Source organism: Balaenoptera musculus, chromosome 4, assembly GCF_009873245.2.
Source record: "Balaenoptera musculus isolate JJ_BM4_2016_0621 chromosome 4, mBalMus1.pri.v3, whole genome shotgun sequence".
Classification (NCBI taxonomy): Eukaryota; Metazoa; Chordata; class Mammalia; order Artiodactyla; family Balaenopteridae; genus Balaenoptera; species Balaenoptera musculus.
In genome coordinates, this window is record NC_045788.1 from 118,236,406 (window position 1) to 118,251,858 (window position 15,453).

The window sequence follows — 15,453 nt, forward strand, 5'->3', positions numbered from 1 at the left end:
GAGTACTTTATCCATATCACTTATCCCTCAATCTACCACAGCACAGTGCTGAAAAGGAGGCCCTGGGACCACAGTTTCTGCTATAGGTGAAAGAGAGACCAAGGTAGACATCCAACTTCCTCAGCATTTGACACTGCCTTAGTGGCTCACTTATATACAAGTTCATGCGGAACACTAGGGGAATTGTCATGGCTAGCTTGCCTGAGGGGAGCTAGGAACAAATAAAAGGATGAGAACTTTCAGCTGCCAGCAAGTGTGAATCTTGGCACCAGTCCGTTGACCTCCACCAGTGGCTTTGCCAGCCCTGCCAAACTGCAGTCCCTCCAAGTCCTTGCCAGCTTTACCCAACCATGGAGGCTCCCCTGGCTCTGCAGATGCCACCAGGTCAAGTACTCCCAGAGCCACCCCACCCAGTGATGGAGGCTATCAGTAGCCTCTGTCCCACAAGGGAGCCCTGCCAGCAGCCTTGCAACTAAGTGGACCCCTTACTAGGCATACCCAACCACAGAGTCCCATCAGAAGCCCTTTCAGGAACCTCAGGATCACATAGCCCTGCCTACTGGCTCTGCCCAACCATGGAGCACCATCAGGAACCTGGCCTCACCACAGAGCCTTGCCAGCAGCTTCATCTGACAAAGGAATCCCATCAGTACAGTAGCCTTGCCCAACCTTGGAATCCCACCAACATAACTGCAGACCCCTGCCTACTGGTTTTGCCCAACTGGCAAGGCTCCATCAGTAGACTCACCTAACTATGGATCCCTGCCAGTGGCTTGTCTGACTGTGGAGCCTCACTAGCCAGCCCCACCTGACTATGGAGACCTAGCTGCAGGCTCTGACCAACTGTGGAACACTGACAGTGGGTTCCATCTGACCATGAACCCTAGTAACAAGTCCCTCACAACCTTAGAATCTGATCAGCAGGCCCCATTCACTGACCATAGCCCCCAGTAATAGGTTCCACCCAATTATGGAGACTGCCAGCTAACTCATTCAGAATCCTAGGCCAGGTGATAAGTGAATGCCTTCTGCTGCCAAAGCCAGCCTGTAAAGTCCAATGCAAGGACACCAATGCAAGGATACAAGGGTCAGGAAGAAGCAGAGAAACATGACATCACCAAAGGAAACTAATAAAGTTCCAGTAACTGACCCTAAAGAAATGGAGATCCATAAACTACTTGATATCAAAATAATCATTTTAAGGAAGTCCAGTGAACTACAAGAAAACATAAATAAACAATTAGAAATCAGGAAAACAATACATGAACAAAATGAGAAGTTCAACAAATAAATAGACCATAGAAAAGACTGAACAGAAATCTTAGAACTGAAGAATACAATGACTAAACTGAAAATGTCAATATAGAACTTCAGCAGCAGACTCTATCAAGTAGAAGAAATAATTAGTGAATTCAAAGATGTCATTTGAAATTATCCAGTCAGGGAAGCAAAAAGAAAGAAAAACAAAAAAGAGTGAAGATAGCCTATGAGACTAATGAGACACCTTCAAGAGAAACAATACACATATTATGGGAGACCCAAAAGGAGAAGAGAGGGAAAGAGAGGGCAGAAAGATTATTCAAAGCAATAATGGCTAAAAACTTCCCAAATCTGCAGAGGGAAATGTACATCCAGATTTATGAAGCCCCAAAGTTTCTAAATAGGTCGAACCTGAAGAAGTCTATACAAAAACCACATTGTAATTAAGTTATCAGAACTCAAAGAACCTAGGGGCAGGACAGGAATAAAGATGCAGATGTAGAGAATGGACTTGAAGACATGGGGAGGGGGACGGGTAAGCTGAGACAAAGTGAGAGAGTGCCAGTGACATGTATACTCTACCAAATGTAAAATAGATAGCTACTGGGAAGCAGCAGCATAGAACAGGGAGATCAGCTCAGTGGTTTGTGACCACCTAGAGGGGTGGGATAGGGAGGGTGGGCGGGAGATGCAAGAGGGAGGAGATATGGGGATATATGTATACGTATAGCTGATTCAGTTTGTTATACAGCAGCAACGAATACAACAATGTAAAGCAATTATATCTCAATAAAGATGTTAAAAAAAAAAGTCAAAGATAAAGAGAAAATCCTAAAAACAGCAAGAGAAAAGTGATTTATTAAATTCAAGGGAACCCCATGAGACCATTAGCAGATTTTTCAGGAGAAATTTTGCAGACGAGGCAAGAGTGGGTTGATACATTCAAAGTACTGATTTGAAGGGGAAAAAAAAAACCTGCCAACCAAGAATACTGTACCCAGCAAAACTGTCCTTCAGAATTAGAGAAGAGATAAAGATCTTCCCAGATAAACAAAACCCGAGGGAGTTCATAACCACTAGACGTGCCTTACAAGAAGTGGATTTGCAAGCCTCCATAATTGTGAGACCAATTCCTCAACATAAATCTCTCTATGCATACCCACATCCTATTTGTTGTTTCTCTGAAGAATCCTGACTAAAATAGGTGAGAGTCAGTATTTTTATGCTACAACAGGACTGGAGATATCTTCATTTTCTTAAGATCAGGGACAGGATTACTATTCCTTTTTTAACAGCAAATGATCCTGTTCTAAATTCCCATACAGAGTGTGTGCTATTATTCCTAGAACTAGTTGTCTTAGCATGGGTTCACCACAAATCACAGCCTGGGGCAGAGTTGTGTGTGCATGTAATTTATTTGTTAAGTAAGCTCAGGAAGTAGGAGTCAGGCATAGGGGTTGTGAAGGAGGAGAGTAGGAAAAGCTAATACAAGGATGAACAATGAATTTGGCTACCCCTTCAGGCAACTAGTGTCCTTTCCTGCCAGATCATCTAACAATTTTTATGAAATGAGTCAGTTAGGTATTGACTCCCAGCTACTGTTGGCTCATAGTGGCCCTATGGGCTTGGAGTCCCCACACATCTGTGTTCCACACATGAGTGCTGAGTAGGTTCTCTGTAGCATCAGTAAGCCTTGGCACAGGGAACAAGTTAGCACAGGGCCAAGATGAGATGCTCTCAGGTTACATCTGCATGAGGCTAGTGGAAACCTGAACAGAACTGATTGTCAGAGCAGAGGCTGGAAAATGTGGGGGATGAGATGTTTTGAAGTGTTATACAACAGGAGTCTCTACACAGATTGTAAGCTTCCAGAGACCTAAAAGAGAATCAACTAAAAATGTCTGAAAATGGGAAGTTAGACTGAGAGGTATGATAGGAATAAGAAGGAAGATATTTAATTTTCATTTTATTTCCTTTTGAATAATATGATTATTTTTCATCCCAGGAATATGTTACTTTTTAAGTTAAATAGTAATAACAAACTGGCAAATAAAATATGATTCACTTTGTATCATTCTTTCAAAGTTTCTCACTTACTTTGGATATAAAAATCTAAGCTCTGCATTCAGAATCTGAATTGATGTTTCTCTCCAACCTCATTGTTTTCCCATCCCTTCTTCACACCTTACACACTTCACATGTAATACTTGGCATTTTTCAACTGTGCCATGCTATCTCTTATTTTCATACTTTACACATGTGATTTAACCTCAGTAGAATGTCTTTGTCGTCATTACATTTAGATGATGATAATAGTAATAATAATAGTAACAACAATAATAATAATAAAATTAAGGATATGGTTTATTTTTAACATGCCAGGCCAGGCACATTTTTTAAATGTAATTCCTGCATGTTTTTCCAGTTACATTCCAGATAAAGTTTCTTCAGAGCCTTCTCATTTCCAAACTAACCTAGATTTGATAACTTCTTCTGAGACCCCATAAAATCCTTTGCATACCTCTCTCAGAAAAACATATTTATTCCACTTTTTGTAATTAGTTCTTCTCTATTTCTCTCACTAGTTTGTGAATGCTGATATCCTTTAGAATAGAGATGTGTGATCTTGATTTGTCTAGTACATAGCACAATGTTAACATTGAAAGCTGCACACTTTAGCAATGTCAGTTTATAACTGTAATTATAGTTTATAGCCACCTTGATACTAAATTACTTTTCAGGGTACTTAGAGTTTAAATTATTTTCTTTTCCTCCTTATGTCTGTATAGATGGGTCCTTTAATTCAAGAACTACGTAATTACAGTTTCCTTAATACTTACATAAACTTATTTTAACCAATATTTTTATTCCACTTAATTATACATTGTTTGTAGAAGTCTTCTTTGTAATTTCTCTTATGTTGACTTTCAGAATTCTCTTCCCTGACATTCCTCATTATGTTTGATAACAATATATTAGAACTTTGATTATTTCTGCATAATACTTAAAATGCATTCACTTTAGAATCTTATTTTATAAGTATGTTAAGTATTGACTCAAAGAACAGCATTGAAATTTCAACAAAGATTGCACTATCCCAGTGGGAATAAATCTCTACTTTACAACCTAGAGCTATCTGAGTCAAAGTAATTTTCTATATATATCCCTTTATAAGTAATTACATTATTTTTATACTGTTCTACAAATATTAGAGAAAACACTTGAACTCTGATGCCTTAACATTACTTTAGTCATGAAACAAAAGAAAATGGAATCATATTGGCAGCTATATTTAAACCCCATTCAAAGAAGTTTGGATCATGTCTCAAACTGTGTCTGAAAGTAGATATTTATAAATTGCTTTGAATTATATAACACCTTTCTTCTCCCAAGGAGCTTATTCTGATAGTATTTATACTGTGGCATTTCAAATAATTGATTTGTTTCAGTGTGCATGTCCAGAGGCCCCAAGGACATTGCCATGTTTTTCACAGACCTAATAAGTAAAATTAACTTGAGGCAAAAACCAATGAAGGTAAGCTAATGCAATCTAGAGGGGGGAATGAAGACTCAGTATGTTGTATGTCATTCATCTCATGAACTAGTTTTCTGTGTGCTACAAAAATATTGAAGATATATAAGTTATTGAATTTTCTATTTCCATCCCTGGCCTTGTGCTGACTCAGTAACTGACAGTGGGCAAGAAGTCACTTCACTTTTTGCAGCTGCAGTACATTTACTTAGTAGAAAATATGTTCTTGGTCAGTTGTGCTTTAACAGCATTACCTGCCAGACATGACAGTGACAGATGAGATCATATTATGAATAAATTTAACTTCCTTAGATGGTGAGAATTAGCAAATCATAACTCATATCTTCCTTAGTGGAGAAAAGAGACCTCCTGCCACAGCTCCACTGCAGGCAGGCCCACCCTAATGCTACTTGACCAATGAAAATTCCTTAGATTCTCTAATAAACCTTTGTCTCAAGAGAATCTTACAATATTGCCTGAGTCGAGGCATCAATGATCAAAGATCTTATCTAACATAAAAGATTTTGGAAGAGAAAGTGGTGTTAAAACTTCTAGTTTTCAGTAAGTACATTTAATAAGACATTAACACTGTTCCTAGAATTTACAGCTTAGCTATTTTCTATTATCTGCCTGAATGTAACTCTAAAATATGGCTGAATTTAGCAAAATTAGGATTGTATGAAACACTGTGACCTAAAAAAAAAGACAAGCATGTTTTTAAGTCACCATTTATGTTGTTTCAGCCTGAATTTAGAGTTTATTTTTACCCTCAACAAAGTATTTGTTTTGTTTAATTTTAAGTAGATGTGAAAAGTTCATACATTTCCTAGGAGTATATGTCTCAGCATTATTGTATGCCCAAGCTGTCAATGTCAGAATTAGAAAAGAAATGAGCAAAGGAGTATGATGTGCATATGCACATTTATTTTATACCAACTTCATGGTGACTCAATCCCACTTGAAATGGAATGCAACTGAAATATTAACATAAAACGCTATCTTCTATTCTTGGTAAAATCTTAGCATGAATAAAAAACAACAGAATTAAATAAAAGGGTTTTTTTAACACAGTCTATTTTCTAAAGACTATTACAAGACACAAAGAAGGACACTACATAATAGTCAAGAGATCAATCCAATAAGAAGATATAACAGTTGTAAATATTTATGCACCCAACATAGGAGCACTTCAATACATAAGGCAAAAGCTAACAGCCATAAAAGGGAAAATCGACAGTAACACAATCATAGTAAGGGACTTTAACACCCCACTTTCACAAATGGACAGATCATCCAAAATAAAAATAAATAAGGAAACACAAGCTTTAAATGATACATTAAACAAGATGGACTTACTTGATATTTATAGGACATTCCACGCAAAAATAACAGAATACAATTTCTTCTCAAGTGCTCACAGAACATTCTCCAGAACAGATCATATCTTGGGTCACAAATCAAGGCTTGGTAAATTTAAGAAATTTGAAATTGCATCAAGTATCTTTTCCGACCACAACACTATGAGACCAGATATCAATTACAGGGAAAAAAAACCTGTAAAAAATACAAACATATGGAGGCTAAACAATACACTACTAAATAGCCAAGAGATCACTGAAGAAATCAACGAAGAAAGCAAAAAATACCTGGAAACAAATGACACTGAAAACACGACTACCCAAAACCTATGAGATGCAGCAAAAGCAGTGCGAAAAGGAAAGGTTATAGCAATACAATCCTACCTCAAGAAACAAGAAACATCTCAAATAAACAACCTAACCTTACACCTAAAGCATTTAGAGAAAGAAGAACAAAAAACCCCCAAAGTTAGCAGAAGGAAAGAAATCATAAAGATCAGCTCAAAAATAAATGAAAAAGAAATGAAGGAAATGATAGCAAAGATCAATAAAACTAAAAGCTGGTTCTTTGAGAAGATAAATGAAATTGATAAACCATTAGCCAGACTCATCAAAAAAAAAAAAGAGAGAAGATTCAAATCAACAGATTTAGAAATGAAAAAGAAGAAGTAACCACTGACCCTGCAGAAACACAAAGGATCATGAGAGACTACTACAGCAACTATATGCCAATAAAATGGACAACGTGGAAGAAATGGGCACATTCTTAGAAAAGCACAACCTTCCGAGACTGAACCAGGAAGAAATAGAAAAAATAAACAGACCAATCAGAAGAACTGAAATCGAAACTGTGACTAAAACTCTTCCAACAAACAAAAGCCCAGGACCAGACGGCTTCACAGGCGAATTCTATCAAACATTTAGAAAAGAGCCAACACCTATCCTTCTCAAACTCTTCCAAAATATAATAGAGAGAGGAACACTCCAAAACTCATTCTATGAGGCCACCATCACCCTGATACCAAAACCAGACAAAGATACTACAAAAAAAGAAAATTACAGACCAATATCACTGATGAATATAGATGAAAAAATCCCCAACAAAATACTAGCAAACAGGATCCAACAAAACATTAAAAGGATCATAAACCATGATCAAGTGGGATTTATCCCAGGGATGCAAGGATTCTTTCAATATATGCAAATCAGTCAATGTGATACACCATATTAACAAATTGAAGAAGAAAAACCATATGATCATCTCAATAGATGCAGAAAAAGATTTTGACAAAATTCAACACCCATTTATGATAAAAACCCTCCAGAAAGTAGGCATAAAGAGAACTTACCTCAACATCGTAAAAGCCATATATGACAAACCCACAGCCAACATCATTCCCAATGGTGAAAAACTGAAACCATTTCCACTAAGATCAGGAACAAGACAAGGTTGCCCACTCTCAACACTATTATTCAACATAGTTTTGGAAGTTTTAGCCACAGCAATCAGAGAAGAAAAAGAAAGAAAAGAAATTTATATTGGAAAAGAAGTGAAATTGTCACTGTTTGCAGATGACATGATACTATACATAGATAATCCTAAAGATGTAACCAGAAAACTACTAGAGCTAATCAATGAATTTGGTAAAGTAGCAGGATACAAAATTAATGCACAGAAATCATTTACATTCCTATATACTAATGATGAAAAATCTGAAAGACAAATTAAGGAAACACTGCCATTTATCACTGCAACAAAAAGAATAAAATACCTAGGAATAAACCTACCTAAGGAGGTGAAAGACTTGTACTCAGAAAACTATAAAACACTGATGAAAGAAATCAAAGATGACATAAACAGATGGAGAAATATACCATGTTCTTGGATTGGAAGAATCAATATTGTGAAAATGATTATACTACCCAAAGCAATCTACAGAGTCAATGCAATCCCTATCAAACTACCAATGTCATCCTTCACAGATTTAGAACAAAAAATTTTACAATTTGTATGGAAACACAAAAGACCCCGAATAGCCAAAGCAATCTTGAGAAAGAAAAACGGAGCTGGAGGAATAAGGCTCCCCAACTTCAAACTATACTACAAAGCTACAGTAATCAAGACAGTATGGTACTTGCACAGAAACAGAAATATAGATCAATGTTACAAGATAGAAAGCCAGAGAAAAACTCATGCACATATGGTCACCTAATTTACCACAAAGGTGGCAAGACATACAATGGAGGAAAGAGAGCCTCATCAATAAGTGGTGCTGTGAAAACTGGACAGCTACATGTAAAGAATGAAATTAGAACACTCCCTAAGACCATACACAAAAATAAAATCAACATGGATTAAAGACCTAAATGTAAGACCAAACACTTTAAAACTCTTAGAGGAAAACATAGGAAAAACACTCTTTGACATAAACAACAGCAAGATCTTTTTTTGTCCCACCTCCTAGAGTAATGGAAATAAAAACAAAAATAAACAAGTGGAACCTAATTAAATTACAAAGCTTTTGCACAGCAAAGGAAACCATAAACAAGATGAAAAGACAACCCTCAGAATGGGAGAAAATATTTGCAAACAAAGCAACTGGCAAAGGATTACTCTCCAAAATTTACAAGTAGCTCAATATCAACAAAACAAACAACCAAATCCAAAAATGGGCAGAAGGCCTAAATAGACATTTCTCCAAAGAAGATATACAGATTGCCAGCACACACATGAAAGGATGCTCAACATCACTAATCATTAGAGAAATACAAATCAAAACTACAATGAGGTATCACCTCACACCAGTCAGAATGGCCATCATCAAAATATCTACAAACAATAAATGCTGGAGAGGTGTAGTGAAAAGGGAATCCTCTTGCACTGTTGGTGGGAATGTAAACTTGTACAGCCACTATGGAGAACAGTATGGAGGTTCCTTAAAAAACTAAAAATAGAACTACCATATGACCCAGCAATCCCACCACTGAGCATATACCCTGAGAAAACCATAATTCAAAATGAATCATGTATCATAGTGTTCATTACAGCTCTATTTACAACAGCCAGGACATGGAAGCAACCTAAGTAGCCATCGACAGAAGAATGGATAAAGGAGATGTGGCACATATATACAATGGAATATTACTCAGCCATAAAAAGAAACAAAATTGAGTTATTTGCAGTGAGGTGGATGGACCTAGAGTCTGTCATACAGAATGAAGTAAGTCAGAAAGAGAAAAACAAATACTGTATGCTAACACATATATATGGAATCTAAAAAAAAAAAAGAAATGGTTCTGAAGAACCTGGGGGCAAGACAGGAATAAAGATGCAGACATAGAGAATGGACTTGTAGACACAGGGAGGGGCAATGGTAAGCTGGGATGAAGTGAAAGAGTGTCATGGACATATATACACTACCAAATGTAAAATAGGTAGCTAGTGGGAAGCAGCCGCATAACCCAGGGAGATCAGCTCAGTGCTTTGTGTCCAGATAGAGCGGTGGGATAGGGAAGGTGGGAGGGAGACTCAAGAGGGAGGAGATATGGGGATATACGTATATGTATAGCTGATTCACTTTGTTATACAGCAGAAACTAACACACCATTGGAAAGCAATTATACTCCAATAAAGATGTTAAAAAATAAAAAAATAAAAATCAAATAAATGTACTTTAAAGGGAACAAATAAATTACTATGGATAAGAAGCAGAGACTACATTCAAGGGAAGCATAATTATTCAAATATTTTTATTTAAAGATTTTGTTGGTCTAAATAACAATCATGTTTTAATTAACATTTCATAAAATTTGTAGCTGTACTTAAAGAAATATATATATAGTCTATTTTCTATTAAAAGCTTTTTTTTTTAACATAGTCCATTTTTTTTTCCCATTAATTAACAGTTCTGTGGGACTTTGCCCTGGGCCAGTAGCTAGGCTCTGATCTCACATGTCTAACAAATATCTGCAAGTGGAGGCAATAGATCTAATGTTACCCACCAGTTCGGTCAGGTCCCTAACCTCCACTTCTAATTGCTCTGATGTCCTCAGGATCCCATGTGCCAAAATGAGCTTGTTTCACCACCCCATGTGCCTGAATCAGTTTCCAGAAATAGTTTCTGCACTGAGGCTTTTTGCAAACACATAGGTTTGAAAGGAACTGTGTGTATTAGATTCACTTCTGCAAAGTTACTGTGTCCGGTTATGAAGATAAAGATTCTGTAAGATTCTTCAGCTTGTTCTGTTAACTGTTTTCTTTTCTTTAACAACCTTGGTATTAGTCTTCTACCTTAATAGATATATGTTAATGATTATGGATTTTACGGGGGTACAGTTCTCCTACCTGTGTGTGTTTCTCCTGTGATGTTCAACTGCACAGGTGTAGACACCAAGTATGTCGCAAGTTGGATTTAACCTAGGCTGTCTCCTACAATGGGTAGAATAGAAAAAAAAGACTTTAAATGTACTGAAGGTATATACAACAGCATTAAAAATAATTGGTCACTTGATGCTTTCTAAATTTGAACCACCTGAAGCAGACTTCTCATTATGTCTAGGGTAAGAATAGCATTTAAAAAGTGATCTGTTTTTACTTCTGCCTCCAGGAATAAGTAAGTAACAGGCCTAAGATTTACCATACTGTCTTAAGCAACTAGAAAAGCCCAGCAAGATATTTTTTAAAAACCAGTGGTTTTCAGATATTGGACAATACGCAGTACAGAACAATGATCCTTGGAGGGAACGGAAACAAAACAAGGTAAGCCCTATGATTGCCCCACCCTGCTGTCTAGGGAAGTTTCCACAATAGAGTACAGGGAAAGGGAACTGAAAGAGAATCTGCAGGTATTCCTGAGTTGAAAGACAAGTTCAGATTCCAGAAAGGTCAAGATGCCACAAATTTGTAGGGCAGAGAGACAGCTACACAAGAGCAAACCTCAGAAATCTACATCATGGGGCACTGGGTAGAGTCCTTAGAAAGGTATAGTTTTAAGCCACACCTAGAAAAGATCAACTTGTTTCCAAGTAACTTACTGCTTCCCTGAATAAAGTCCAAAAAATATTAAAAGAAATGCAAATACTGTAGCACACCACATATAAAATTCACAATGTGACATCAAGTCAGGAAAATACCAGGAGTGCGAAGAAGCAAAAGAAGAATCTCTCAGTACAAACAGATGCAGAAATAACACACATGAAAGAATTAGTAGACAAGAATGTTAAAACAGTCACTACAAATATGCTCTATATGTCTAGGAAAGCGGATGAAAGTGGACATGATAAGGAGAGACATGGAAAATTTTTTTTAATTGTAAAAACCAAAGTCAAATTTCTAGAGATTAAAAAAACAGCAAAATACACATTCTTTTGGAATATTTACCAAAATGGAAAATATTTGGGGCCATAAAACAAGTCTCGGTGAATATAAAAGTTTTCAAAACATTAGAATATGTTGTCTGACCACAGTTAAATTAAACTAGAAATCAATAACAGAAAGTATATGGAAAGTCCACAAATATTTTTTAAACAAAACAACATGCTTGTAAATAATTGATGGGTCAAAGAAGAAATCACAAAGGAAATTAGAAAATATATTAAATAAAAATGAAAGCACATTATATCAAAATTTGTGGGAAGCAGTTCATAGAGGGATAATTATTGCTTTAAATGCTTATATAAGAAAAAACAGAAAAGGCTGAAATCAACATATTAAACTTTCACAATAAGACATTAGAAAAAGAAGAGTGAATAATATTCAAAGTAAGCAAAATTTTAAAAAGAGCATAAATCAATAAGTAAATAAAGTATATATAGATATATATATACAGAGAGAGAGAGAGAAAGGCTGAGAGAGACAGAGAAAGAAACACAGAGAGAAAATCAATAAAAACAAAAGCAGGTTATTTGAGAAGATCAATAAAACTGATAAACTTCTAGCCAAAAAAGAGGAAAGAAGATACCTATTGCCAATATAAATGAAAGAAGGTAACTCACTACAGATGCTACAGACATTAAAAGAATATTATGAAAAATTGCATTGCAATTGTTTCAACAACTTAGATGAAATGAACAAACTTCTTAAAACAATAAAACTACTAAAGTTCATTAAAGAAGAAATAGACAACCTGAATAGCCCTATATCTACTTTTAAAATTGAATTTGTACTTAACAACTTTCCCAAAAATTAAATTCTAGGCATATATAAGACTTCACTGGTGAATTCTACCAAACATTTAAGAAAAAACAACACCAATTAATATTTCTGCTCATTCTGAGACCAGTGTAACTCTGATACCAAAACCAGACAAAGAGATAAAGAGATAAAGAGATGAAAGAAAGAAGAAGAAAGAAGAAGAAAGAAGAAAGAAAGAAAGAAAGAAGAAAGAAAGAAAAAGAAAGAAAGAAAGAAAGAAAGAAAAAGAAAAAGAAAGAAAGAAAGAAAGAAAAAGAAAAAGAAAGAAAGAAAAAGAAAAAGAAAGAAAGAAAAAGGAAGGAAGGAAGGGAGGAAGGAAGGGAGGAAGGGAGGGAGGGAGGGAGGAAGGAAGGGAGGAAGGAAAGAAACTACATACCAACGACCCTCATGAACATAGATGAAAAATTCTTAAAACCTAATTTTAGAAAACGGACTTCAACTGTATATAAAAAGGACTATACCTCATGGCTAAGTGGGGTTTATCTCAGAAATGAAAGTTTTATTTAGATTTTGAAAGTCAAACAATACAATTCATCATAATACTCAAGACTCAATAGAAACATCATATGGTTCTCAGTAAATGCAGAAAAATGACAAAATTCAATATCCATTTATAATTTTAAAACTCAGTAAACTAGGAATAGAATTTGCAGTAAATTGAATAATTGTCTTCTAATCACTGGAACATGTGAATATTATCTTATGTGATGAGGACTTTGCAGATATGATGTTTAAATGAGATTATCTTGGATTATCTGGTGGGTCATAAATGCAATCACAAATGTCAATGTAAGAGTAAAGCAGTGTGAAGATTTGGCTACAGAAGAGAGAAGGTTTTGTGATGACCTCGGAGATCTGAAGATGCTATATGACAGGCTTTGGAAATGGAGGAAACAGCTGTGAGCCAAAGAATGCAAGGATTGCAGCTCCAGAAGCTGGAAAACACAAGAACATGGATTCTCCCCTAGAGTCTCAGGACACTGAGGACACATACCCTGGTTTTGGCCCAGTGTAACTGATTTCAAATTTCTGACCTCCATAACTAGAAGAGAATAAATTTGTGTTGTGTAAACCACCATGTTTGTGACAATTTGTTACAGCAGCTTAAGAAACTAATAGAGAAAGGAACTTCCTACACTTGATAAAAAACATCTAAGAAAAATCAACAGCTAACATATTTAATGATGAAAGGCTGAATCCTTTTCCCTTAAGATTGCAAACAAGGCAAGAATGCCCACTCTTACCACTTCTATGCAACATTTTATTATAGTCAGTTAAATAAGGAAAGAAAAAAGAAGTAAAAAGTATAGTGATAGAAAAAGAAGTGACACTATTTACAGAAACAGGTGGGTTTAAGTAGAAAATCCTAAAGAATCTTTAAAAAGCTATTATAACTAATGTGTAATGTTTGCAAAAATCACATGACTCAATCTCAATATTAAAAATTTTAAATATATAGCAAAGAAAAACCTAGAAAATAAAATGGAAAATAAATACCATTTACAAGAGCAACAAAAATATTAAATTCTTAGGAATAAATTTGACAAATGTAGACTATTTGTATGCTAAATTCTACAAAATATTTACAGAATTAAACAAAACAAATAAATGGAGAGATATAGCATGCTCAAAAATCAGAAGATCCAACGTTGTTAAAATACGAATTCTTCAGAGATTGATCTATTGATCAGAATTTGGCAAACTTTTTCTGTAAAGAGCCAAATAGAAAATACTTAAGGCTTTGCAGGCCAAATAATGATGTCTGTTGCATATTCTTTGTTTTTTTGTTTTGTTTTGTTTGTTACAATCCTTTAAAAATGTGAAAAAAAAATTCTTAGCTTGAGGGCAGTAGAAAAACAGACTATAAACTGGATTTGATACATGGGCTATAGTTTGCAAACTCTCGCAATGAATCCTAATGAAAATCCCAACAGGCTGTCATATGGGAATTTATATGGAAATACAAGAGTCCTAATGTAGCTAAAGTTTGAAAAAGAAGAACAAGGTTGAAAAACGTATACTACCTGATTTGGACACTTATTTTCAATCTCCAATAATCAAGTTAGTGTGGTAGTAATAGTGTGGTTAGTAGTATAAAGCTAGATATACAGATCATTGGAACTGTAAAGGAAGTCCTCAAAAAGATGTATGTATACATGGTCAACTGATTTTGATAAGGATGCCAAAGCAATTCCACAGAGAATTGATCATCTTTCTACAAATAGTGCTGAACAATTTGGATTATTCTTTTGGGATAAGAAAGAGAAAAACATCAGTTCTTATCTCAGGAAAAAAAATTAGGACTAAATCTTGGGCTAGGCAAAGATTCCTAAATAGAGCACAAAAGTCATGAACAATAAAAAAATCAATAAAACATTAGATTTCATCAGAACATAAAACATTTGTTCTTTGTTAAGACACTATTAAGAGAATGGAAAGACAAGCCACTAACAAGAAAAATATACTTGCAAAACATATATCTGACAAAGAACTTCCATCTAGAACAAGAATTATCGAAACAAGGCCCATGGGCTAAGTTTGACCTGCCATCTGTTTTTGTAAATAAAATTTTATTGATACATGGTCGTGCTTATCCATTTGTGTCTTATATGTGACTGTTTTCATGATACAAGGCCAGGTTTAATAGTTGCAACAAAAATAATATGGCCCATAATGCCTAAAATAGTCACTCTCTCACCCTTTAAAAACAAGTTTGCCAATCCTTGATCTCGAATACATAAAGAACTTGTGTGTCATAATAATAAGACAAAGAATCTAATTTTCAAAAATGAGCAAATGATTTGAACAGACACTTCACGAATGCAGATGTATAGATGGCCAATAAACATGAAAAGCTGCTCAACATCGTTAGTTACTAGAGAAATGCAGATTAAAACCACAGTGAGATACCACTCACTATATGACCATGAGAACAGCTAAAATTAAAGACTGTTCATACCAGCCAAGCAAGTGGGGAGGGAGCAGACGGAATCCTCAAGCATTGCTGGTAGGAATGGAAGATGGTGTCATCACTTTTGATAATTTGATAATTTCTTAAGTAGGTAAACATGCACCTGCTATATAACTCAGTCATTCTCCTCTTGGGAATG

General features: G+C 35.4%; 1 long non-coding RNA gene across 1 annotated transcript in view; it reads right to left on the reverse strand.

Annotated features, from left to right (window-relative positions):
• LOC118893923 overlaps positions 1–15,453 on the reverse strand; it is a 456,255-nt gene that overhangs the window by 92,845 nt on the left and 347,957 nt on the right. Inside the window, exon 3 of the long non-coding RNA XR_005019636.1 lies at positions 10,496–10,579. This is a non-coding gene — a long non-coding RNA (uncharacterized LOC118893923). The remainder of the gene's footprint in view (positions 1–10,495; positions 10,580–15,453) is intronic.